Source organism: Eubalaena glacialis, chromosome 17 (genome assembly GCF_028564815.1).
Source record: "Eubalaena glacialis isolate mEubGla1 chromosome 17, mEubGla1.1.hap2.+ XY, whole genome shotgun sequence".
NCBI classification, from domain to species: Eukaryota; Metazoa; Chordata; class Mammalia; order Artiodactyla; family Balaenidae; genus Eubalaena; species Eubalaena glacialis.
In genome coordinates, this window is record NC_083732.1 from 49,303,030 (window position 1) to 49,329,942 (window position 26,913).

A 26,913-nucleotide genomic window follows, 5' to 3' on the forward strand; every position below is an offset into this window, starting at 1 on the left:
TTCTGGCCCCCTTTATCAAAGAGAAGGTGACCATATGTGTGTGGGTTTATCTCTAGGCTTTCTATCCTGTTCCATTGATCTATATTTCTGTTTTTATGCCATTACCATACTGTCTTGATTACTGTAGCTTTGTAGTATAGTCTGAAGTCCAGGAGCCTGATTCCTCCAGCTCTGTTTTTCTTTCTCAAGATTGCTTTGGCTATTCGGGGTCTTTTATGTTTCCATACAAATTGTGAAATTTTTTGTTCTAGTTCTGTGAAAAATGCCATTGGTAGTTTGATAGGGATTGCATTGAATCTGTAGATTGCTTTGGGTAGTATAGTCATTTTCCCACGGTTGATTCTTCCAATCCAAGAACATGGTATATCTCTCCATCTGTTTGTATCGTCTTTAATTTCTTTCATCACTTTTCTGCATACAGGCCTTTTGTCTCCTTAGGTAGTTTTATTCCTAGGTATTTTATTCTTTTTGTTGCATTGGTAAATGGGAGTGTTTCCTTAATTTCTCTTTCAGATTTTTTAGTGGTAGTGTATAGGAATGCCAGAGATTTCTGTGCATTAATTTTGTATCCTGCTACTTTACCAAATTCATTGATTAGCTCTAGTAGTTTTCTGGTAGCATCTTTTGGATTCTCTATGTATAGTATCATGTCATCTGCAAACAGTGACAGCTTTACTTCTTCTTTTCCGATTTGGATTCCTTTTATTTCTTTTGCTTCTCTGATTGCCATGGCTAAAACTTCCAAAACTATGTTGAAAAATACTGGTGAGAGTGGGCAACCTTGTCTTGTTCCTGATCTTAGAGGAAATGGATTCAGTTTTTCACCATTAAGAACGATGTTGGCTGTGGGTTTGTCATATATGGCCTTTATTATATTGAGGTAAGTTCCCTCTAGGCCTACTTTCTGGAGGGTTTTAATCATAAATGGCTGTTGCATTTTGTCGAAAGCTTTTTCTGCATCTTTTGAGATTATCATACGGTTTTTTTCCTTCAATTTGTTAATATGGTATATCACATTGATTGATTTGCATATATTGAAGAATCCTTGCATTCCTGGGATAAACCCCACTTGCTCATGGTGTATGATCCTTTACTGTGCTGTTGGATTCTTTTTGCTAGTATTTTGTTGAGGATTTTTGCATCTATGTTCATCAGTGATATTGGCCTGTAGTTTTCTTTTTTTGTAACATCTTTGTCTGGTTTTGGTATCAGGATGATGGTGGCCTCATAGAATGAGTTTGGGAGTGTTCCTCCCTCTGCTGTATTTTGGAAGAGTCTGAGAAGGCCAGGTGTTAGCTCTTCCCTAAAGGTTTTATAGAATTCACCTGTGAAGCCATCTGGTCCTGGGCTTTTGTTTGTTGGAAGATGTTTAATCACAGTCTCAATTTCAGTGCTTGTGATTGGTCTGTTTATATTTTCTATTTCTTCCTGGTTCAGTCTCGGAAGGTTGTGCTTCTCTAAAAATGTGTCCATTTCTTCCAAGTTGCCCATTTTATTGGCATTTAGTTTCTTGTAGTAATCTCTCATGATCCTTTGTATTTCTGCTGTGTCAGTTGTTACGTCTCCTTTTTCGTTTCTGATTCTGTTGATTTGTCTTCTCCCTTTTTTTCTTGATGAGTCTGGCTAATGGTTTATCCATTTTGTTTATCTTCTCAAAGAACCAGCTTTTAGTTTTATTGATCTTTGCTATCATTTCCTTCTTTTTCATTTATTTCTGATCTGATCTTTATGATTTCTTTCCTTCTGCTAACTTTGAGGGTTTTTTGTTCTTCTCCCTCTAATTGCTTTAGGTGTAAGGTTAGGTTGTTTATTTGAGATTTTTCTTGTTCCTTGAGGTAGGATTGTATTGCTATAAACTTCCGTTTTAGAACTGCTTTTGCTGCATCCCATAGGTTTTGAGTCGTTCTGTTTTCATTGTCATTTGTTTCTGTTTTTTGATTTCCTCTTTGATTTCTTCAGTGATCTCTTGGTTATTTAGTAGTGTATTGTTTAGCCTCCATGTGTTTGTATTTTTTACAGTTTTTTTCCTGCAAATGATATCTAGTCTAATAGTGTTGTGGTTGGAAAAGATACTTGATATGATTTCAATTTTTAAAAATTTACCAAGGCTTGATTTGTGACCCAAGGTATGGTCTATCCTGGAGAATGTTCCATGAGCACTTGAGAAGAATGTGAATTATGTTGTTTTCGGATGGAATGTCCTATAAATATCAGTTAAGTCCATCCTGTCTATTGTGTCATTTAAAGCTTGTGTTTCCTTATTTATTTTCAGTTTGGATCATCTGTCCATTGGTGAAAGTGGGGTGTTAAAGTCCCCTACTTTAGTAGTGTTAGTGTCGATTTCCCATTTTATGGCTGTTAGCATTTGCTTTATGTTTTGAGGTGCTCCTATGTTGGGTGCATAAATATTTACAATTGTTATATCTTCCTCTTGGAATGACCCCTTGATCATTTTGTAGTGTCCTTCTTTGTCTCTTGTAAGAGTCTTTATTTTAAAGTCTATTTTGTCTGATATGAGAATTGCTCCTGTAGCTTTCTTTTGATTTTCATTTGCATGGAATATCTTTTTCCATCCCCTCACTTTCCGTCTGTATGTGTCCCTAGGTCTGACGTTTGTCTCTGTAGACAGCATATATACGGGTTTTGTTTCTGTATCCATTCATCCAATGTATGTCTTTTGGTTGGAGCATTTAATCCATTTACACTTAAGGTAATTATCGATATGTATGTTCCTATTATGATTTTTTAAGTTGTTTTGGGTTTGTTATTGTAGGTGTTTTCCTTCTCTTGTGTTTGTTGCCTAGAGAAGTTCCTTTAGCATTTGTTGTAAAGCTGGTTTGGTGGTGCTGAATTCTCTTAACTTTTGTTTATAAAGGTTTTAATTTCTCCATCAAATGTGAATGAGATCCTTGCTGGGTAGAGTAATCTTGGTTGTAGATTTTTCCCTTTCATCACTTTAAATATGCCCTGCCGCTCCCTTCTGCCTTACAGAGTTTCTGCTGAACGATCAGCTGATAACCTTATGGGGATTCCCTTGTATGTTATTTGTTGCTTTTCCCTTGCTGCTTTTAATATTTTTTCTTTATATTTAATTTTTGATAGTTTGCTTAATATTTGTCCTGGTGTGTTTCTCCTTGGATTTATCCTGTATGGAATTCTTTACACTTCCTGGACTTGGGTGACTATTTCCTTTCCCATGTTAAGGAAGTTTTCAACTATAATCACTTCAAATATTTTCTCAGACCCTTTGTTTTTCTCTTCTTCTTCCGGGAACCCTATAATTCGAATGTTGGTGTGCTTAATGTTGTCCCAGAGACTGTCCACAATTCTTTAATTCTTTTTTCTTTATTCTGCCCTGTGGCAGTTACTTCCAGTATTTTATCTTCCAGGTCACTTATCCATTCTTTTGCCTCAGTTATTCTGCTATTGATTCCTTCTAGAGAATTTTAAATTTCATTTATTGTGTTGTTCATCATTGTTTGTTTGCTCTGTAGTTCTTCTAGGTCCTTGTTAAATGTTTCATGTGTTTTCTCCATTTTATTTCCAAGATTTTGGATCATCTTTACTACCATTACTCTGAATTCTTTTTCAGATAGACTGCCTATTTCCTCTTCGTTTGTTTGGTCTGGTGGGTTTTTACCTTGCTCCTTCATCTGCTGTGTGTTTCTCTGTCTTCTCATTTTGCTTAACTTACTGTGTTTGGGGTCTCCTTTTCATAGGGTGCAGGTTTGCAGTTCCCGTTGTTTTTGGTGTCTGCCCCCAGTGGATGAGGTTGGTTCAGTGGCTTGTGTAGGCTTCATGGTGGAGGGGACTGGTGCCTGTATTCTGGTGTGTGGGACCGGATCTTGTCTTTCTGGTGGGCAGGGCCATATCTGGTGGTGTGTTTTGGGGTGTCTGTGAAATTAGTATGATTTTAGGCAGCCTCTCTGCTACTGGGTGGGGTTGTGTTCCTGTTTTGCTAGTTGTTTGGCATGGGGTGTCCATTATTGGAGCTTGCTGGTCGTTGAGTGGAGCTCGGTCTTAGTGTTGAGACGGAGATCTCTGGGAGAGCTTTCGCTGATTGATATTACATGGGGCTAAGAGATCTTGTGGTCTAATGTCCTGAACTTGGCTGTCCCACCTCAGAGGCTCAGGCCTCACATCCGGCCGGAGCACCAAGACCCTGTCAGCCACACGGCTCAGAAGAAAAGTGAGGAAAAAAAGGAAGAAAAAATAAAATAAAATAAAATAAATAATGAAAAAATAATAAAGTAAAACAAATATTTTTAAAAAAAGAGAGCAACGAAATCAATAAACAAATCCACCAATGATAACAAGCACTAAAAACTAACTAAGATAAACATAAAAATAAGAAACAAATCAGTCACAAACAGCAAACCACAGGTCTACATTTGCTCCCAAAGTCTACTGTCTCAATTTTGGGAACATTCATTGTCTATTCAGGTATTCACAGATGCAGGGTTCATCAAGTTGATTGTGGGGATTTAATCTGCTGCTCCTGAGGCTGCACAGAGAAATTTCCCTTTCTCTGCTTTGTTTACACAACTCCTGGGGTTCAGCTTTGGGTTGGCCCCGCCTCTGCATGTAGGTCGCCCTCAGGTGTCTGTTCCCTGCCCAGACAGGAAGGGGTTAAAGCAGCGGCTGATTAGGGCTCTTTTGGTCTCTCAGGCCAGGGGGAGGGGGGGTACGGTAGTCATAATTGGAATCAGGGTGAGCTTGCAGTGTGAGAGGCTGGTGTGACATTGCAAGAGCCTGAGGTGCGCTGTGTGTTCTCCTGGGGAAGTTGTCCCTGGATCTCGGGACCCTGGCAGTGGCAGGCTGCACAGGCTCCCAGGGGGAGGGTGGTGTGTGGATCGTGACCTGTGCTTGCTCACAGGATTCTTGGTGGCAGCAGCAGCAGTGTTAGCGTTTCATGCCCATCTCTGGGGTCTGAGCTGATAGCCGTGGCTCGCGCCTGTCTCTGGAGCTTGCTTAGACAGTGCTCTGCCTTCTGTGGGCACACAGGGAAGGAATAGCCTCTCCTCATGCACCCCAAAACAATGGTCTCTTGCCTCTTAGGCAGGTCCAGACTTTTTCCCGGACTACCTCCTGGCTAGCGCACTAGCCCCCTTCAGGCTGTGTTCATGCAGCCAACACCAGTCCTCTCCCTGGGATCTGAACTCCGAAGCCCGAGCCTCAGCTCCCAGCCCCCACCTGCCCCGGCGGGTGAGCAGACAAGCCTCTCGGGCTGGTGAGTGCTGGTCGGCACCGATCCTCTGTGCAGGAATCTCTCCACTTTGCCCTCCGCACCCCTGTTGCTGCGCTCTCCTCCGTGGCTCCGAAGCTGCTTTCCCCCCACGCCCTGTCTCCGCCTGCGAAGGGGCTTCCTAGCATGTGGAAGCTTTTCCTCCTTCACAGCTCCTTCCCAGAGGGGCAGGTCCTGTCCCTATTCTTTTGTCTCTGTTTTTTCTTTTTTCTTTTGCCCTACCCAGGTTGGTGGGGAGTTTCTTGCCTTTTGGGAGGTCTGAGGTCTTCTGCCAGCGTTCGGTAGGTGTTCTGTAGGAGTTGTTCCACATGTAGATGTATTCTTGATGTACTTGTCAGGAGGAAGGTGATCTCCACGTCTTACTCCTCTGCCAACTTGAAGGTCCCCTGTCATTTTTAATAAGTGAATTTCTATTTCAAGGTGATTTAAACCTATGTTCTAATCTTGGTAAGTAATTTAAAATAATTTGCTGACTTGTTGGCTTAACTTTTCAGATATGCCAAGGGCCACTAACTTCTTGTGGCATTTATAGATATTTATCCAAATGTGTTTTTGGTTAGGATGTGAAAATATTTGGGGAATTAATCCAGTACTTGTGCTTATTTGCTTTACATAAATCGGTGTTTCCCATGAGTGACTATATAAATTGGGGGAAGTGGAAAGAAAGAGGAACTTGGATAGAAACCAAATATTTGTTTATGGGCTTTATTTTGAAATCCACATTAGTGACTCTGATAGTTAGGATATTAACTCAATAATTCCTTTTCTTTGTAGATTATTATTTTCATATACAATTATATACTCTTATGAGGCAATTCTCTTTGGAGTACTCAAAGAGAAATATTACATTTTTACTAAATGGGTTATTTTCAGTATTCTAATATAGCAATACAGTTGTCCCTTGGTATCTGTGAAGGGTTGGTTCCGGGACCCCCAGCGGATATAGAAATTTGGGATGGTCAAGTGCGTTTAATAAAATGGCATGGTGTTTGCATATAACCTACACACATCCTCCAATATACTTTAAATTATCTCTATATTACTTCTTATACCCAATACAATGTAAATGCTATGTAAATAGTTGCCAGCACATGGCAAATTCATGTTTTGCTTTTTGGAACTTTCTGCCTTTTTTTTTTTTTTAAATATTTTTGATCTGTGGTTGGTTGAGTCTGCAGATGTAGAACCCGTGAATATGGAGGGCTGACCGTATTTGCATTTAGGAGCAATGCTTTATGCCAGTATAGCTTTCTTGCACAGGTATTTTCCTGTTCACACCCTCCCCTACCTCCAGAAAAAAAAAGGCTGCATCATAACTTCTCAGAGCTTTGCGTGCTTTCAAGAAGGTTTGGCATCTTTACTGGGTTATGTGCCATAGCAAATATGTTTTCTCAGCCATTCATCTTTAATTACATTTAAATTTACATTAATTTTTAAAAGAATTGAAAGCACCTTCAAAAATGATGTGCCTATTCACCGAACAGCATGTATTAATTTATAGCTGTTTATTGAACAAAATGTGGTTAGTCTGTGTCTCTCGCCTCATGCATAATAAAGAACTTCCCTGTTTGAAAGTAATTGCTGTAAAATATTACTGGAGGGATTGAAATGTTAGTGATTGGGAGGTAATATCTTTGCTTGTAGCCAGACTGTTTTGAACATCTCAGGTGCAAACCTAAAACTGGAATAGTATTGTCGAGGTCGAGGAATGACAGGAATGGTTAGAAGAGACCCTTAGGTAATGGAGTCTTTGAGACAGGAATGGGTTTTCTTGATCTTTTGTAAAATCCTTAAGTGCTGGTGCAGCACCAGTCACATAAGAGGAAAGGACGGCGTTGCTACTAGACCAGCCAAGAGACAAATAAGAGGTTGTTCTTAGAAAATGCTGAGTCCCCATCAAGTTTGTCCTCTCAAGCTGAGCAGATGTCTGGTTCTCTGGCCATATGTTATTGCTTCTCTTTATTAAAAAAAAAAACAACACACCCGTTTTCAAGAAAGCTAAAATATTTGTCGTCTAGGTTGACAGTGATTTGGGCCCTCACTCAGACTGAGAGACTTCTTCCTGTGATTTTGGTGCTGTGTTTGGTACTGTAGATTAGGTCAGAAGTATGTGGTTATAAAATAAACGGTGATTTCATTTTGTTCATCCCCTACTCAGAAACCTCCAGTGTTGCCCCCTTCCCCACAAGGAAGACAAGAAAAAGTACAAACACTTCAGTGTTGGTGGCAGGTGGAGACCTTCTAGAATTTGGCTCCAACCTAAGGATAACTTCTACTGCTTTACAAGTTGAATCTCAGTTGTAGCTCAACCATTCTTTTATCTAGCCAAAATATTCTAGGCATCTCTGGTGGGAAGGAGAGAATAAGCTAAGGCTGGAAGGGGGCGAGGCCTGGGAGCTCTAACCAAGATTAGCACTCGGATTACTGAGTCAGAGGAGCATGGAGAACTCGGGGGCTGCCCATTCTGATAACCTTTCCAGGGTGAGAGAACAGTGCTTGTCCAGGCAACTGTGTTCAGATAACGTGACATTTCTCGATGCCAGGCTGTCATTTTACTCACAGATCAGGACATCTGTGAACTGACGTATTCATTTCTAGAAGGAGGAGCCAATCCCAAAAGACAGGTAGGAATTAGGTGAGGAACTCAGGCTACCAGACTGTCACCAGAAATGTCTTCTATTTATTTTTTATTTTCTCTTAAGCACTTCTTGAATGAGTAACACATTTTGGTCATTATTCTGTCTACTTACCTAAATCAAGGGTGAGACCATCAATAAACTCAATTTCATTTAAGTTAGCCTTTGATTTTTTAAACAAATCAATCTGTTTCCTTAAGCTCTCCCTGACCTCCCTCAGTGGAATACAGGGACTCATTATCACTTAGATTAGGGATTGTGAGTGCTGCAAATGCAACAAAGCGCCTCCCCCCCCCCACACGATTATTTTGGAAACAACAGATTTTTCACTGGAAAGACTAGAAGCTGGAAAACCAAAGGCTTTTGGCATAAAACTGTGAAGGGACTCTGGATGGATACATGCTCCCGGGGAGTTTTCATTCCAAGTTAAGAAATTCAGGCTCCATTGAAGGAAGTAGTCTATTCGCTTTGGTAAGATTAGTTTTTAGGGCTATCTAAGGGCTAATGAATAAATATACTAATCTGAATCTAGTTATTTGCATTTATCTAAATTTTGCCCTCAATATATAACTTATTTCAATAAATGATTTTTGAACCTCTATCATTCTTTTATTCACTGAATAAACTTTTATTGAACACCTGCTATATGCCAGTTCATTGCAGATGCTGTTGCTATAGAAATGAGTAATATACAGTTGCTGACATCAGGGGCTTACAGTCATCACTGGCTTAAAACATACTCTTACTATATGATCCACCATTGTACCTGTTGATATTTACCCAAAGGATTTGAAAACTTATGTCCACATAAAAACCTGCACAGAGATGTTTATAGTAGCTTTATTCAAAATTGCCAAAACTCTCAATCAACCAAGACTTTCTTCAGTATGTAAGTAGATAAATAAACTATGTTACTTACAAATATTCAGTGCTAAGAAAAAAAAAAAAGCTATCAAGCCATGAAAAGACATGGAGGAGATTTAAATGCATATTATTAAGTGAAAGAAGCCAATCTAAAAAGACTAAATACCGTATGATTCCAACTATATGACATTCTGGATGAATAGGCAGAGCACATTGGATATTTAGGGCAGTTATTCTGTACAATACTATAATGGTGGATACATGTCATTATACATTTGTCAAAACCCATAGAATGTACAACACCAAGAGTGAACCCCAGTGTAAACTGTGGGTTTGGATGATAATGATGTGTCAATGTAGATTCATCAGTTGTAGCAAATGTACCACTGTGGTGTGGGATGTTGATAGTGGGGGAGGTTATTCGTGTGTAGGGGGATTGAGTATATGGGAATTCTCTGTATTTTACCCTCAATTTTGCTGTGAACCTAAAACTTCTCTAAAAATAAAATTTATTAATTAAAAAAAAAGTATTCAAAAGAAAGAGGTTGTGGCCATTAAAGTCTGTAATCAGGAATGCCCCAATGGGGAAGGTCTCCTATATGTGGGAAGCACAGAGCCTAGCGTAGGGTTGAGCTCACATATTCAATCAACATATACTGAGAGCTTAACTATGGAGGAATGGTCCTAGAAGACCCAACAGTAAGTAAAAGTTATGGTCCCTTCTCTCAAGGCATTTCAGTAAATGTATGTCATTGGTTAATTTTGTTTCTATAATAATTTAATCCGTGGATCAAGTTTTATTACAGATATGAATCAGTATTCTAGAATAATAGTAACATTTGAGTTGCACCTACCATGAATCCTTTTTCTAATTGTTGAGGTCAGAGAACTGTGGATTCTTATACTTGTAAGTGATAGAAAACCCCAGTTGGCTTAAGGAAATTTCCAATTGGCTTAAGGAAGTGTGTTGGCTCATGTGACCAGTAGTAGGGCTGGTCTCACATAGTTCCTGGTTTCTGGCACTGCCCTCCTTCATCTTCAGCATCTGTGTGGTACTCTGCTCCTTCACAGTTGCAGGTTCTCCCATACCTCACAACTTACATACTGCCCAGGGAAAGAGAAAATCTCTCTTCCAACAGATCCCACTGGAAAGAGAAACCCCAGGAAACAAGTCTGTTTATGATTCATGGGTTATATGCCCACTCTGAATCCAGTGCTATGGTCTTGGGGATGGGACGTGCTGACTAACTTAAGCCAAGCAAGGCCCACCTCTAGACTTAGGTGAGGGACCAATCCCACCCAAATCGTATGGCTGGGAATGGGTGGCCTTCACCCACTCCCAGATAGAGGGGAGATGGATGCCGGGTAGCAAACAACCGATGGTCACCACAGAGGATATCTCTTGATATTGCCACAATATGTACACAGTGCTTTTCCCATATTCTGAATTCAGTACGTGTTTGCTGAGTTGAATTAAATTGACCGTGTTTTCAGGATCCATTTTGGCAGGTAAAGAGCCTCTCAAGCCATTCATCCCCAACCACTTGAATTCAACAAAATGAATGGCAAGGTTTTGATGAGCTTCTGAAGAGCTATGAATTAATGAAAACCAGGCATCCATTTAACACCATTAATAGCTTATTAATCCATACCAGAAACTTAAGCAGAAATGCTATGGTAGTAGAAACATTAATGCAACAGGAACCCATAGCTTGCATGGTTCCCAAGAATTCATGTGGCCCGTTTATAATCCTTGAACCATTTCTAAGAAGCTACTATTCTATACAATCTCATGATGAAAAGTAAAAATTTAAGACTTTCCATCAGATTTTAAAAGAAAAAATGTTTTAAAGAAAAAAAATCAGATATTGTCTATATTCAATAAAAATCCTAGCGATGAAAGGCAATAATTCTTCAGTTCAAAAGATTTGCAAGAAACTAATAACAGGAATAACTGTTATATGCATACTCTGGCCAGGTATCATACAAAGCTCTTCAACATGCTTTATTTCAGGTAAGCCTTATGTCCCTATGTGGTAAGTATTGGTGTCCCTGTTTACTGAGGTGAAAACTGAGACTTGACCTAGGTCACAGAGTTGGTATATTGTAGATACAGATTCAAACTCAGACCTATCTGATGGAGACCTTCTGTCTCTAACATCGAAAAAGGTAGATTGAGAGCAGCGGTCTTTCTGGTGACTGAATCCTCATCCAGTTAATCAGCCATATGTTTGTATCTACAAGATGCCTAACTACCGGACATATGAAAATGTCTTAGAAGCCATATCTTCCAAGACTTTTAGCATATTATCTTATATAACACATGCATTTACTAGCTGCTACATAGATTATAATCTACAGATAGAATAATTGTTGATGAGTGGCCGTTAAATATGTAACTTTATCTTTTACCTCTTCATTTAACCTATTTTGAGAGTGTTTATAAGACTATCTTTTCAAGCAGGTTTACTTGATGGTCACTTCAGTAAGGATTCAATTACAATAAAAATACTGAATAAACATTTATATAGTTCTTACAGTGTGCCAGACACTGTTTTAAATGTTTTACTTTAATTAACTTTTGATTCTCTCAACAGCTCTATGATGTAGATACTTTTAATACCCTCATTAAATACAAGGTATTTAATTTATTTATTTATAATTGTATTTTACTTATTTGTTTCCTACTTTATTACCAAAAGACTTTGAAGAGACTTACAAAGATACACTGAAAAAAATAAAAATATATGAAGAAAGAAAGTAAAGAAAACAGGTACAATAAAATAAAATAATGCCAGGATTAATATAGAAAAAGATACATATCATAAAGTTTGTGTAGTTGCCAAGGATCACCATAAGTATAGCTACAAAGTGCCTGGCAAACAAAATAAAGAGTGAAACATAATCAGACACAAGAGTCAGTGCCCACGATAGGAAAACAAGCCAGTTGCTCAGGAGTACAAATTTCCTATAAGAAAGTTATTTTGTGGGCCATCATAAAGAAAATGCCATGTGATATAATAATAGTCAAGAGTACATTTTACCACAAGTATAACTGTGGGGCCATTGTTCCTTTCCCCCATATCCATTTGCATCCTCTCCTTTTAATATTCTCACCTTCTCCCTCATTCTCCTCCTTCCCTTTTCTCCTTCCTCCTCCTCCTCTCTCTCCCTTTTAAAAACAGCTTTATTAAGACTAAATTCACTTAACGTACAATTAACCAATTTAAAGTATACCATTTGGTGATTTTTATTATATTCGTAGAGTTATGCAACCATCACCACAATAAATTTTAGAACATTTCATCACCCTCAAGACAGACACTGTGCCATTAGTAGTCACTCCCCATCCCCAACCCCGAGCAACCACTAATCTATTTTGTCTCTATGGATTAGCCTATTCTAGATATTTTAAATAGACAGAATCATACAAAATGAGATCTTTTTTTTTTTTTAACATCTTTATTGGAGTATAATTGCTTTACAATGGTGTGTTAGTTTCTGCTTTATAACAAAGTGAATCAGTTATACATATACATATGTTCCCATATCTCTTCCCTCTTGCATCTCCCTCCCTCCCGCCCTCCCTATCCCACACCTCTAGGTGATCTCCCTGTGCTATGCGGTTGCTTCCCACTAGCTATCTACAAAATGAGATCTTTTGTGACTGGGTTTTTCTACTTATCCTAATGCTTTTGAGGTTCATCTGTATTTTAGCATGGATCAGTATTTCATTACTTTTTATTGCCAGATGATATTCTATTGTATCAATATACTACTTTAAAAAAAAATCCATGCATCAGTTGCTTAACTGTGGAACTGCCTTCCAAAGTGGCTAAACCATTTTTCATTCCCATCAGCAATGAATGAGAGCTTCTGTTCTTCCATATCATTACCAGCGTTTGGTGTTGTCAGTGTTTTGGATTTTGTCCATTTTAATAGGTGTGCAATGGTATCTCATTGTTGTTTTAATTTGCAATTCCCTAATGATATATGATGTTGAACATCTTTTCATATGCTTACTTGCCATGTATATGTCTTCTTTAGTAAGATGTCTGTTCAGATCTATTGCCCATTTTTTTAATTGGGTTGTTGAACAACCTATATATTTTTTAAGTTGCAAAAAATAAGTGTATGTGTTTATAGTGGCATTCCTCTGTGCCTTGTTCATAGGAGGACAAGATAGAGGATATATGCAAAGTGTAGCATCTCCACTCCCCAATTCCCTCAAATGGAGTGAATTTTTAAAATATTTCAAACTTGGAGAGAACTATTCCCTACTAAGATTTAATAATTGTTAATTTGGGGCATATTTGCTTCATACACACAGACACAAACACATTCATATATACTTTTTAAAATAAAGAATAAATAATTTTTTATACAGTTGAGCCCCTTTTGTACTTCTCACCAATTCCTTTTTCTTTCTTTCTTCCCAAGGATAGTAACTATTCTGAAGTTGATGTTTATTTCTCCCCTGCATGTATTTATTCTTTGCTTTTTATGTATGTGTCACAGACTACACATACGATTGTATTCTGTGTGTTTTTAAATGACACATTAATGGAACAACTTGTTCTGAAAAATGCTTCTCTTAAAAAACTTTTATTCTTATGACTTACCCATATTGATACATGGGGATCTAGTTCATTTATTTCAACAGCTGTATTCTTCTGAATGAATATATAATAATTTACATGTTTTTTCCTATTGATGGATATTTTTGTTTATCTTTTATACTTTTATTTTGTTGTTTACACTTTTATTCGATTAGAAATAATGATAAAATGTCTTCGTACCTTATTTACACAGTGCATGTGTGTGATAGTTTCTCTAATTTCTCTAAAGTATTTAAATACTTCAGTGTGAATTGTTGGATATTAGGACTTCTTGAACTTTACTTGAAATTGCTAAATTTCTCTGTAGCATGTTTGTACCAATTTACATTACCATTAGCAATATATGAGGATTCTTTGTCCTCAAATCCTTGCCAACCCTTGGTATTGCCAGACTTTTCAACTTTTCCTCAATTTAATAGATGTGAAATATTATTTCACTGTGGAATAATTAGAGGTTTAATGCCTTTTTGTTTACTGGTCTTTTGGGTTTCTACTTCTATACACATTGCTTATTTATATTTGTTGACCATTTTTCTATTGGATTGTTTGTTTTTTCTTATAGATTTCCATGAGTTCCTTATATAGTTTGGAAACTAATCCTCTATTAGTTGTATGAAGAGCAAATATATTCTCCAAGTCTGTGGCACTTTTACTTTGTTTACTAGGTGTTTTTCAAACAAGTTTTTATGTTATTATATTTCACTGTAGTCAAATTTAATAAAATTTTCATTGTGGTTTGCATTTTTTGTGTCTTTTAAAAAATTCCTTTCCTACTCTGATGACATAAGTATTACTATAGTTTCTTCAAAAACTTTTTTTTATTGTGGTAAAAACATATAATGTACAATTTATTACCTTAAGCATTTTTAAGTGTATAGTTCAGTAGTGGTAAGTGTATTCACATTATTGTGAAACAGGTATCCAGAATTTTTTATCTTGCAAATCTGAAAAACTAACCCATTAAACAATAATTCCTCTTTTTCTCCTCCCCCCAGCCCCTGATAACTACCATTCTACCTTCTGTTTCTATGAATTTGATCATTTTATATGCCTTATATAAGTGGAATCTTATGATATTTGACTTTTGGGGATGGTTTTATTTCACTTAGCATAATGTACCAAGGTTTATCCATGTAGCATGAGGCAGGATTTTCTTCCTTTTTAAGGCTGAATAATATTCCGTTGTATGTATATACCATACTTTGTTTATCTATTCATCCATCGATGGGTATTTGGGTTGCTTCCACCTCTTGACTATTGTGAATAGTGCTGCTATGAACATGAGTGTACAAATATCTCTTTGAGATCCCGCTTTCAATTCTTTTGAATATATACCTACACGTGGGATTTATGGATCATATGGTAGTTCTGTTTTTAATTTTTTGAGGAATGGTGATATGTTTTCTATTTTGGTTGTGCCATTTTACAATCCCACTAACAGTGAATGGGAGTTCCAGTTTCTCCACATTCTCACCAACACTTGTTATCTTTTGTTTTTGTGATAGTACCCATCTTAATGGGTGTGCGGTAATATCTCATGGTGGTTTTTGTGTATTCAAGTCTTCCCCCATTTTGTAATCAAGTTATTTTATGTTTTGGTGTTATTGTTGTTGAGTTGTAGGAGTCTTTTATATATTCTGGATATTAACCCATTATGATTTGCAAATATTTTCTCCCATTCTATAGGTTGCCTTTTCACTCTGTTGATTGTGCCCTTTGATGCACAGAAGTTTATAAATTTGATGTAGTCCCAGTTGTCTATTTTTGCTTTTGTTGCCTGTCCTTTTAGTAACATACCCTAGAAATCATTGCCAAGTCCAATGTAATCAAGCTTTCTCCCTATGTTTTCTTCTCAGGGTTTTATGGTTTTATGTCTACATTTAGGTCTTTAATCCATTTTGAGTTAATTTTTGTATATGGTGTAAGATAAACTTCCAATTTCTCTTTTACATGTGGATATCTAGTTTTCCCAACACCAGTTGATGAAGTTGTCTTGGCACACTTGTCAAAGATCAGTTAACCATACATGTGAGGGTTTTTTTCTGGGCTCTCTATTCTATTTCATTGGCCTATATGTCTGGCTTTATGCCAGTACCACACTGTTTTGATTACAGTGGCTTTCTAATATGGTTTTGAAATCTGAATATATGAATTCTCCAGCTTTGTTTTTCTTTTTAAATATCGTTTAGGCTGTTTGGAGTCCCTTGAGGTTCTATGTGAATTTTAGAATGAATTTTTCTATTTCTGCAAAACATTTTGTTGGGATTTTGATAGAGATTATGTTGAATTTGAAAAACTTTTAAAGATTTTCATTTGTCATGTCTTTGATCTCTTTATAACTTATTTTTCTATATGTTGGAAGGTAGAGAGCAGTTTTATATTTTTCTAGGATAGTTCATTGAATAAGTTATCATTTCCCCACTGATTTGGAATGCTGTATTCCATATCATCTTGTATCATATACCAAGTTTTCATAGCTGAGTGGGTCTATTTCTGGACTCTATTTTTTCTATTTATTTATTTTTCTTTCCATGTAGTAATATTACATTTCTTTCATTATTTAAGCTCTGTAATAAGTTTTACTGTCTGGTCATGCCCTCTCTGTGTTTTGTTGTTGTTGTTGAGATATTCCTGGCTATTTTTGGCCTCCATTCTCAATATGGACACAAGAATGGATTCTTTGTTCTCTGATATTTTTACAGTTTTTTAAAGTTAACTTCTGTTGACATTAATAATAACATAATTTTCTCTGTTACATTTTAAAAATCAGGGTTTGCCTGGTATATATGTTGTTTTGATTTGTGTATATTGTGTAAGCAGCATAGCTGATTTCTCTAATATTTTCTTTGTAGATTTTCTCAGATTATCTACAGATGATTATGTCATTCTCAAGTAAGGACAACTTGTTTCTTCCTTTCCAACTTAGCCATTTGATATCTTTTCCTGTCTTGCTTCATTAGTTAAGATTTCCAGTATATTGTTGAATAGAAGTTGTGACAGTGAGCAACCTTTTTTTGTTCTGATTTAATGCCTGAAACATAAACTTACAAGGCCATTGCCACCTTGGATGGAGTCCTATATGATGAAAAATAGAAGATGGATTATTACTGCTCCCACTTAAAACCTTTCAATTATTTCCAACGACTCATTGATAAATACCCAAATTCCTTAGAGTGGCCCTAAAGGTCCTGCCTAAACTGGTTCCTCCCTACCTCTCCATCTTCATCGTGTATCACTCTACCACTCTACCCTGGTATTCTTTCAGTTACTTGGACTTCATCTCACTTCAGAGCTTTTGCGTATGTTATTTAATCAGCTTGGAATATTTTATTTCTCCCTTTCCACTCCTGCTCCGTTTAGTTAATGTCTACTCATTTGTCAGTTTCTTAACTCAGTGTTTCCTTTTCTTAGAAGATTTTCAAGATCCTGTCAGATTAGATCAAATCCCAAGGATTCCAAGTTTAGAGCATCATGTATTTCACTTATTAAATTGTAATTATATATTAATATGTTCGCTGGGTACCAGTCCTCCCCATTAGAATGTAATCTTCATTAGTGAAATCACTATATCATTGACTGTATCTTTAGCACTTCGGAATGGCCTGGCATATCAGAAGGGCTCAAATACATTTCTTTTTTTTTTTTTTTTTAAGAGTGCCAATTAAGGCCTGATTTTGCTAAGGATTGTTTTTTTTAAATTATTTAATTATTTATTTATTTTTGGCTGTGTTGGGTCTTCGTTTCTGTGCGAGGGCTTTTCTTTCTAGTTGTGGCAAGCGGGGGCCACTCTTCATCGCGGTGCGCGGGCCTCTCACTATCGCGGCCTCTCTTGTTGCGGAGCACAGGCTCCAGACGCGCAGGCTCAGTAGTTGTGGCTCATGGGCCTAGTTGCTCCGCGGCATGTGGGATCTTCCCAGACCAGGGCTCGAACCCGTGTCCTCTGCATTGGCAGGCAGATTCTCAACCACTGCACCACCAAGGAAGCCCTCAAATACATTTCTTGAATGAATAAATTATTGTAGGTGAAAATCTCTTTTAAAATGGAAATACACTTCTCCCACCTTAACGTCAGTTATTTAAGTTGAGTCTAGTTTGATTCAACTATTTGCCGAATCAAATAGATATTTGGCTGAGAATAGAAAGATGGGTTATTTGTAAAACAGGTAGGGGTAGGGGAGAGGAAGCAGGGAATATGTGACTTTGGGTATCTTGAAGGCAACACAAGATATCTGAATATTTGAAAAATTAATGATACTTATTGATTTGTGAGCCTTCAGAACATCTTTGCCTTTCCTTTCCACTTTCTAAATCCAGGGATTTGTGGAATAGGACAGGATGTTGGGCTCCTTGGAAGATTATTGGCTGCCTGAGGAGAGAGTCCAAGAAAACATACAAGTACATGCTGACTTAAGTTCATTAGGAGGGAAGCTATGTGGGATGGGTTGAGAAGATCATGGATTTGGAGTCCATCTGACGTAGATTCATATTCAAGTGCTGCCACTCTCTAGTTTGATATTTGAACTTTCCTGTACCTTCCTGAAACTTCATATTTTCTCACCTGTTAAATGTGGTTATTGCCCTTGTGCTTAAATCTCTCCTGCTTAAACTGTATGGTGATGGCTTTGAATTGTAATTGTAATGGGATTGACATTGATAGTTGAGTTTATGCCCTTCCAGCCAACGGACTTTAATAAATGGCATCCAGGAAGTTTTCCTGTGTAATTCATATGGTCCTGATATTTCCATCATGTCTCTAGCAACTTCTTTTGGAGGCAAATTGCTGTGTCAAACTGAATCATGAAACTGAGCCAGGTTTCTTATTATTGAGGGCAGAAATTCTGTTTGGTTACAGTATTTTTTCCCCCAAGTTTTACTTCTCTAAGAAGAGCATAGGACAGTTAACACTTCAAAACATAGCTTAAACAAAGCCCATTTTGGAATGCCAGGCTGTCACAGAGTTATTTTATCTCTCTGATATAACACTACAATAACATTATTTTGTACTTGATACAAACATAAGCACACCAGTTTCTATCATTTTTGCCCTTGGTTTTTGAAGGTGGAATTTAGAGGGAAAATGCATTTAGATATGAAATATTGAAATCTATCAAAAGTATATAGAATTATTTAACATACAACAGGGCTGCTTGTTTCCTTAGAAGTGACATCAAGTAGGTTAGCTAACTGAGCTGCCAAGACTGTATTTTAATGATCTCTAGGGTTTATCTCCTATTTAAAATGCTTTGTCATTTAGTCTGCATGTGTTAAATCACTGACTCTTGCTAAATTCTTCTTCAGATTTTTTTTTTTTCTACTGTTTGGTGTTACTCATTTGATCGCTTTGATGTGTGATAGGAGGAAGACAGTAGTTATGTAATTTTCACTGAACAGTCTTCCCTAAGTTATTAAATATATTTATTCTATATCTTATCTGTCATCAGCTGCAGATTGTGAAATGCCCTGATAGAAACTTTGAATTCAGGGCTCCTGCATTACTCAGCTCTTCCTCAGTAATGCAGGGATAACACACAACCCCCAATCTCTATGGCTTGCAACCACTAGGATTTATGTCATGTATATATATATATATATATGTATATGTATATGTATATATATGATATATATGTGACATACATGTGTGTGTGTGTGTGTGTGTATATATATATATATATATATATATACAGTTGGTAGTGCCTTTGTTTGTGCCTCAGTTATCTCTTTCACTCCAGGATCCAGGCTGAAGGAGAAACCCCCATCTGGAACATGCCATTCTTGTGGCTGAAACATAAAGGGCTCTTAGCGACAGTCAAAACTTGCAATGGCTCTTAAAGTTCCTGCTCAGCTGTGACCACACACACTGGTCATTCACATTCCATTGGCCAGAGTGAGTCTCATGGGCAAGCCCAGTGTCACTGTGTTCCAAGAGAGACCCTGCAGTTTACAAGGCAGTTGATGGGCATGTGTCCTTCTTTTATAGAGAAGGGTAGAGAAAATAGTAGAATATAACATAGATGTAAGTTTAGGTAGGGCCAATGGCATCTTTTTCTATAGTGACCTGTTCTTCTGATGCTACTCAAAAAAGTCCCATCCCTGCTTCTCTCACCTTCTGTACCCTTTGCTGCCAAAGTAGACCCATGAAACCTACTCAGCTTCTCTGCACAGCGTGATGTGGGGTCTGCCTAAGTTATTGCTTTAGTCAAAACTGACAAGAAGTCACACAGCCTCTGGAGCTGTCTGACCTGATAAAGACTAGCTCTGCTCTGAGCCAAGAGGCTCCATATTTGCTGAAGTCATAGCTACTATTTTTGTTTTATTCCTGGTAATTGCTTGAAATGGAATTTAAAATAAATCATGTATTTATTGCTTATACTTATTCTATATGTGTCCAGAACCCTTGCATACCTACTCTTGTCTTATAATGCTTTATAACACACAGAGCAATTTTTACCTCTATCATCTCATACAGTGCTCCCATGAATCCTGGTGGTATCAACGTCATTGTGATTCCCATGTTATAGGCTGGGGAAAGTTAAGCAACTTATTCAGGATCAAAGACTAGTGAGCTTTATAGCCAGGACATAATGATGGACACTTTTTGTTACTGATAAATAAAATACCCCGTTTTAAGTATATCTTGAAGAATGCATAATGTAATATATAAATACTTTTGTTTGTAAAAATGTTTGAGAGTAAGGCACTTGTTTTACCAATAGGGTTCACCTTATTCAGACAGAGAAAGACAAATATCATATGATACTGCTTATATGTGGAAGTTTAAAAAAGGGTACAAATGAACTTAGCTACAAAACAGAAATAGAGTTACAGATGCAGAAAACAAACTTATCGTTACCAGGGGTTATGGCGGGGGAGGGATAAATTGGGAGATTGGGTTTGACATATACACACTACTATGTATAAACAAGGACCTACTGTATAGCACAGGGAACTCTACTCAATACTCTGTAATGACCTATGTGGGAAAAGAATCTAAAAAAGAGTGGATGTATAACTGATTCACTTTGCTGTACACCTGAAATGAGCACAACATTGTAAATCAGCTTTTATTTATTTAATTTATACTCCAATAAAAATTTAAAAACAAAAACAAATTTAAAAATTGTCCTCTTCATTTTGAATGATCTGATTACTAAATTTCAGTTTACGTACAACTTTCCCCAGGAAAACAATCATTATATAGATTGGGCAGTATGGTTAGTGGAATGCAAAACTCCACGAAATCAGTTTCCCCATCAAAGTAAATGGTGTCCCTTCCATACTATCGCTCAAAGTGGTTCACTATTCTTTTTCTCTACTGCTCTGCCTTACTCCAAGCCACTGTCACCTCCCAGCCAGAATGTGGCAGTGGTCCCCTAAATAGCCCTCCTCCAAGCCCACCTCCTTTCTTTACCTCTTCCAAGCCTCCTTCCATCACACTAGCGATATTTTCTCAATGTAAATCTGAATGTGCCTGACTTCTCTATCCCCACCCAAATTCCTTAGTACAGCTACAGGGCTCCCATGTGATATCGCCTACACACCACCAGCCTCCTCTCATGGCATTCTGTCCCTCACTCTCTGCTTACTGTAATCTCAGTGCTCTCCTCCCTCCCGCCTGCCCCCAGCCTCCCTGCCAATGTTCCCTAGCCCATTAGCACTCATTTCTGGATCTCACCTTCTCAGCAAAGCTGGCGAGGCCTCCTGGGCCATGGTAACGAGTCCTGTTTCAGTCTACAGAAACTCACCTCTGTATCCCCACTATCACTAAGGCCTGTGGATTTTACTCCTTAAATACCGCTGGAAGCTGACCGAGGTACACAGTACCTTACGGCTGCTCACTTTACCAGATATATTAGATGACAGTGGTTTTTGCAAAAGCCCTCGCTCACCCACACCAATCCCTGTTACAAGGAAATATCCAGTGTTTGGGGAGAAAGCAACCCCTTCAAACATGTTTCAAACAAACCATGTTTCAAAGCAACTGTGTTTCAAACACAATACACCTCCTTTTTAGACTATAAATGCTCCCTTTGATAATTGCTAAAATTAATCAAGGTACCCGAAAGTGTGACTGCCTTTCCTGCTGTGGAAGCAGTTTGGATTCTAAGTGATCAAATTGCTAAGGATTGGTCTGTTCCCTGTGCTTGTGGCTGCTGGATGTTGCTGAACTGGATCTGTGGACAACTTGAATGGCCTACATTACATGTTGACTCAAAGATAATGGTCCTAGGGTAGGCATCTCTCCAGCAAATGACAAAGTGTGTAAATTCTGTATTTTAGAGGTCAAGGTAAACAAGCTGCCTTGCTTGTGGCTCGTCCTCAAGTGTTAGTATGGAAAGACGGCTTTGTGGCATGCTGCTTCGCTGGGCACACGGCTGCCTTTCTAGAGATGATGATAATTTATTGTGTCCGTGGATTGTGATGAAGTCAGGTCTGGGCTCGCTCGCAAGGTGGACGGACCAGGTTTGATTTGAGCCCACTCTCAGGAGCCAGTTTGGAGAGGGTGGGTCACAGTTGTTTGCAGCTGTGCTTTGCCTCTTGCTCTTCTAACTTTGACTCAACTAATAGCTGAGTTTATTCATCTTTTCCTGAAAATCATTTCAAGGAGACTGTTTTGCTTGCCTTCTTGGAATTCAAAGAACGATAGGGGTCCATAAATGTCTTGGTTAAAACTAGAAGATTTTAGAATGTCCCACTGTCTGTTTTGGGGCCTGGCAGGAAGCCTCCTATTCACTGTAAAGGAATAGATGTTTCATCTGTTTTTGTGTTCCCTTCTTTGTTCTTTACCTGGGAATGCCCTTTTCTTTATTATCAGGCTATTAAAATCTTCTAAGGCCCACTTAAAGTTTTACCTTATTGGAAACTTTCTAGATTTCCCTCAGTCAGAATTGATACTGATTTATGTTATTTTGTGTGTGTGTGTGTGTGAATTTTTACTTTGTACTTTCATTTAGCACTTGTGACATTCTGTGCTCTTTTTAAAGTTATTGCTTACCTATTTTTCTTCCACAGTTTTTGAGGATAGGAGTGGAACTGATCAAATTCATAACGTCCCCAGTGCTCAGCACAAAGCCCACCCAGTAGGAGGGCTGTACATTTGTTGAATGACTTTGGATCTTTAAAGCTAGTTCTTCCATGAAAAGGGTGTTGCACAATCATAATACATTCCATAAACAAATGGACGCTCAGAAAGTACTGTTCTGAGGTTCTTTTATCTGCCTTGCCACGAATTTGCAATTTCCTTGCCACTTCATGCCAAAACACTGAATTTCTGAGAACGACTCTTACCCTTTCTCCATAACTGAATTCAAGGAAATCAGCCATTGCATTGGACCTAGTTATCTTGTATGGTGCATTTGGGAAAAGACTACGTGGTAAGAGTAAGACACTAGGCTTCCTTCTGGGTGGGGCTGGAGTAACTCCTGCTTGGGGTGAAGTCTTCCGAAATCAGAATCAATTTCCTAAGACTTACCACATTGAATTGAGCCCCAGAGACATGTTGTTCTGTCTGTATTCTCACTTCACTATCTTCCTATTCTTAACTGTTCTTGGGAGGAGTCAGGTCAGAAGAGACTGAGATTAGAGTCTGTGTATCAAATTCTCCATAGAGTAAATATCCAAGCCAACACCACAGCAGTCAGCATCTGTTGCATAGGGTAAGTCGTTTAAAAAAAATAAATTGGTCAATTTTGAAAATTAGGTGTGGAGAACAGAAGGGAACCTGAGAATTTTTATACTATTTTTTGTGATATAATCAGCTGTAGCCAAGAGAGTCACTTTATAATATGAATATTTATAGCTTCAGTCTTACATTTTCTTCAGAATGAACTGCCATAATCCTTTTCATTACTCTAAAAGTCTGATGACTCTTGTCTTAGAGTGAAGCATCCCTCCCAAACTCTCCCCTATGAGTAGATTGGGACCTAGTATGATAACAGTGTTCTGATTTACGAGCAAGACCCTGAGTAGACTGAGAAAAAATAACTGAAAACTTAGGCAAGCTTTTGTATACTTATTTATGTTTCTTCTTATTCCTCTTAAAATGAAAATCCTGAGCTTTTCTTTAGATATATTTTACATCTGTGAAAGAAGATAGCAATGCAGTTAATAGGAGGATCGTGATCCTTGGGTTCAGACGACCAACAACTCTCTGTTTCAGCACCTCATAGTTGTGTAAACTTATTTCTATGCACTTCAGTGTCTTCCTAATAACTACTTTGCAGAGTTGCTGTGAACACAAGTATAAACATTAGATATTCAAATATGACTCTTATTATTATTATCAATTATGCTGACCTACAGAAATATCCAAGTTCCTTGGAAGTATACATTTTTGGGAAGTGAGTAGGGATGGGGTATTATTATACTTTTATTTTTGGTTTCTATTTTATTTATTCAGTATATGCATGTGTACATGTGTGTATTTGTGCCTTAAGTGTGAGTGAATTTCACATATTACATGTCGGGCACCACTTCAGGCACTTTGATAACATTAATGAATAAAACAGACAAGAATTTTCACCCCCCCATGGAGCTTACATTACTGTAGTGGATGCAGCTGGAAGCTGATAATTGATATTGAAAAATTAAGCCAGAAAAGAGGGATGGGGGTTGGGAGTGGGTTATAATTATTAATAAGGAGGTCGGGGCATCTGATACTGGTTTTGTGTTCTTTGAGGTTTTCATGTACTAGCTTTTGGAAGGGGGGCATTGGAAAAAGGGAGATGAGAGGACAGAAAAAGAATAGGAGCCTGCTGACTTGTAGGAGAGCAGAAGCATTTCCTTTGTGTAAAATGTGTCAAAACACAAACTAATATGGAAGAGTGAAGTTTTCCAGATGGCCTGGTTTTATTTTATTCAAATTTGAGTAAAAATCTTCCTTAAATATTTTGTACACACCCTGCCTTCCCAAACAATGGGTACTGAATATAGTCTGCCTGGTCTGTGACTGCCACTTCTGTTACTGAACTGTTGTGAAGCAAGTCCCTCAGGGCCAGCAGAGATGCTTTTGGCTACTTGCCTACATAATGGCTGATCCTGCAGTGATTGTGAGTTCTACATAGCAGCCACTATGTACATATGGCTATTTAAATTTAAATATAAATTAATTAAAATAAATGACATTAAAAATTCAGTTTCTGAGTCACATTAGTCACATTTCAGGTGTTCAATAGCCACATGTGTCTAATGGCTACTGTGTTAGCCCAGATACAGGACATTTCCGACATTGCAAAGAAGTCTGTAAGTATGTATTTGTTATGTTTCATGTTCCTGTCTCTGACATTGTTTTTTGTGGTACTGCTATCAGCTTCCAAACCTCTCTATCTCTTCTTTTTGATTTGTTGTCTCTTATAGTTCATAGGTTTAAGCACTAGATTTAGAATTTTATATAAAGTAAGGGTAACTAGGCTCTAAGAGCAGAAGAGCTTTCTTATGTTCAAGTATCTGAGTTTTCATACTTGGAATTTATATTTCTATTCTGGCTGCCCCAGGACCTTTTTTTGCTTGGTTATTCTGGTGCAGCTGTGCTCTGGGTGGTCAGAGAGTCAGACTGCTGAGTTATTGTGGGAGAAGCGCTATCAAACTTTAAAGGTAAATTGCACTTTTATGGAAATGCTTTAGACCCAGTCAATGGTCCCTTGTTTGGAGCAGTGCCATTTAAGGAAAGTTTATTGACTGACTTCCTACACATATACCAAGCACTATGCTAGGCCCAGGAGATACAAACAAAAGTGAACATGGCCCCAAACCCTGAGGAGTTCACAGTTTAGGTGGTAGAGAGAGTCATAAATAAACCGTTTCACTGTCTAGTGCCCAGGTATGAACTTTCCTCTGAAAGTCCGGAGGAGAGTGGTGCATGAACCAGCCTTCCTGGAGGTGGAGGGAGAGGGATGAGACAAGAGGCCAGAGGCCTTGGGAACCCTCCCTAAAGTAGTGATTCTTTTTTTTTTTTTCCATCTATTTTTTTTATTTTTATTTTTTAATTGGAGTATAGTTGATTTACAATGTTATGTTAGTTTCAGGTATACAGCAAAGTGAATCAGTTATACATCTGCATCTATTCATTCTTTTTTAGATTCTTTTCCCATATAGGTTATTACAGAATATGGAGTAGAGTTGGAGGGAGTGATTCTTAAATGGCATCCTGAGGGATAAATAGGTGTTAGTCACATGACAAAGTTAGGAGAACGGGGTCAACAAGACGTGATGTACCATAGCATGAACAAAGATGCTGAGAAGTGGACTCGCGTGGTGCAAGTGGGAACTTCTAAGTTGAGTATTGATAGAATTTAAAATAAAAGGGAACCTGTGTCTATAGAGATAGATAGGCTTTGATTGGTATGTTGAAGTGATGGGTAATCAGCAGAGGGGGTAGGGGGATGGTGACATCGGCTCATCTGACTTTTCAGCAGTTCAAGTTGTTCACCCCGGCAGCTCTGTGGCAGTTAAATTTGAGGGAGTTGGGCTGGAGGCCGGGACACTGGTGGTGGTGGGTGGAGGAGGAGGAATTCGTAGCAGTCCAACAGAGAGATAACCAGGGCCTGATGTGAGAGGGTGTGAATGTGGTGGAGCAGAGGACCTGCTTTTAATCAACACTTAAGGGGTAAGATTATCAGTATTTGAGGACTGATGAGATCTGGAGGATGGAGGAGACAGAGGAATCAGAGATGATGCTAAGCTTTCAGGAAAACAGATTAATTTGAACACTTCTTCCAAGTTCATGGTGATAGGTTTTGACCTATAGCTGCTACTAGTGTTCTGCATTGGCAACTGGTGTCTAGGTTAGGTTTTGGCTCTTTAGGACTCCATCACTCACATTTGTTAAAAGAACTTGAACCACAAACTATAGTGAAGCTCTACCCTTGTATGACTTTAATTTTGCAGTGGCCTATGAAAATTTATAGAAATTTGGCTTCATTTCTAGTGGCTCCAATCCAGATGCCAAAATTACCCTGTTGCTGGGACACCCCTTGGGTGGACCATTGAATCTGTTATTCATTAGAAACAGCTGAAAACCATCAACAAAATTCCTGTGCTATGCCAACAATAACACCAGTCAAATTTCAAGGTAACTCCAGGTTTCAGAAAGTTATGAATCTCAAAATCTGTCTAGCTGAACCCTTATTTGTACTTTTACACATATTTATCATGTGAAAAAGCTAGTGGCATCCTTACTTTTCATAATTGTACATTGCTTTCTTTAGATTATAAATTAAATTCTGAGTTCCGAATGTTGGTGGAGACATGCTTATGGATCTGTAGTCAATCACATTAAAGTGAAAGTACAAATTCAGTCCGGATGGTGGAAGTTGGAGAGGAGCCAGCCCAAAGGGTCCATTGTGATGGGGTCCATATTGGAAGCAAGAATTCTCTCATATCTGCAGTGCATTTTAAAAGGATTTTCCAAGTAACAGTTACTATTTTAATGACGTGTGTTAAGCTTCCAGAAGAACCCAGTTCTCTAGTTTGCAAAATTAAAGAAGTATGCCAAATCTATGTTGATACTTGGGTTTTACTGACATATTTCACGACTGCATGGCTAAAGCCATAA

The 26,913-nt window shown here is 38.0% G+C and overlaps 1 protein-coding gene across 2 annotated transcripts in view; it reads left to right on the plus strand.

Annotated features, from left to right (window-relative positions):
- Positions 1-26,913, plus strand: part of CPQ (carboxypeptidase Q) — a 523,824-nt gene that overhangs the window by 140,230 nt on the left and 356,681 nt on the right. The gene's annotated exons all lie outside the window — the stretch shown is intronic.